The following is a 652-nucleotide window of genomic DNA, read 5'->3' as shown; positions in this document are numbered from 1 at the left end:
AAGGTGCTGAGCACACAGGACTTCAAGGTGCTGCAAGCGGAGGTTCCCTGAACTGCAGGGAAATGGCCCTGAGTGTGGCTTTGGGCTGCTGCCCCCCCTGCACACTGTGCTCTCCAGAGCAGTAAAACGCTTTGCCTCTCTTTACACACGTCCAGGAAAAACACTCCTGCTGGAGAAGTCTTGGATTTTCCTTTGGCGTTAACTGAACTGGCACAGCTCAAAGTGATGCCGTTAAATTCTCCGTCTCCAAAATCCAGGTTCGCCTTTGCCGTGGGGTTTTTGCCTGTCCCACAGTCCGCAGGGACCTCTGGCAGCTGCACTGCCCAAGAGCTGCCATGGGACTGCTGGGAAACTTCCCACCATCGGGAGGGAGGCAGAAATAACGTAATTCAGGGCACCACCTCAAAGTATTTGAAGAAAAATACCATAACATTCCATGCCTGCGTGCCGCCGCGGGGAGAAGGGGCGGAGAGAGCGGCAGGCGGCAGGGCCGGGTTCGGATGTGCCCTGGCATTGCAACCCCCCGCGGGGAGGGTCTGTGCTGCCTCGGGGACCCTGTCTGTGCTGCCAGGAGAGAGAAATCCTTTGGGAAGCTGGGCTGGAAACAGCAACTGTGTGAACTGCTCAGCTTTTCCTAGGTAAGGGCAGGTTT

Source organism: Neopelma chrysocephalum, unplaced genomic scaffold, assembly GCF_003984885.1.
Source record: "Neopelma chrysocephalum unplaced genomic scaffold, ASM398488v2 Primary Assembly neopelma1_322, whole genome shotgun sequence".
Taxonomy (NCBI): domain Eukaryota; kingdom Metazoa; phylum Chordata; class Aves; order Passeriformes; family Pipridae; genus Neopelma; species Neopelma chrysocephalum.
The sequence above is the reverse complement of the archived record's forward strand: the minus strand, read 5'-3'. Positions refer to the sequence as shown.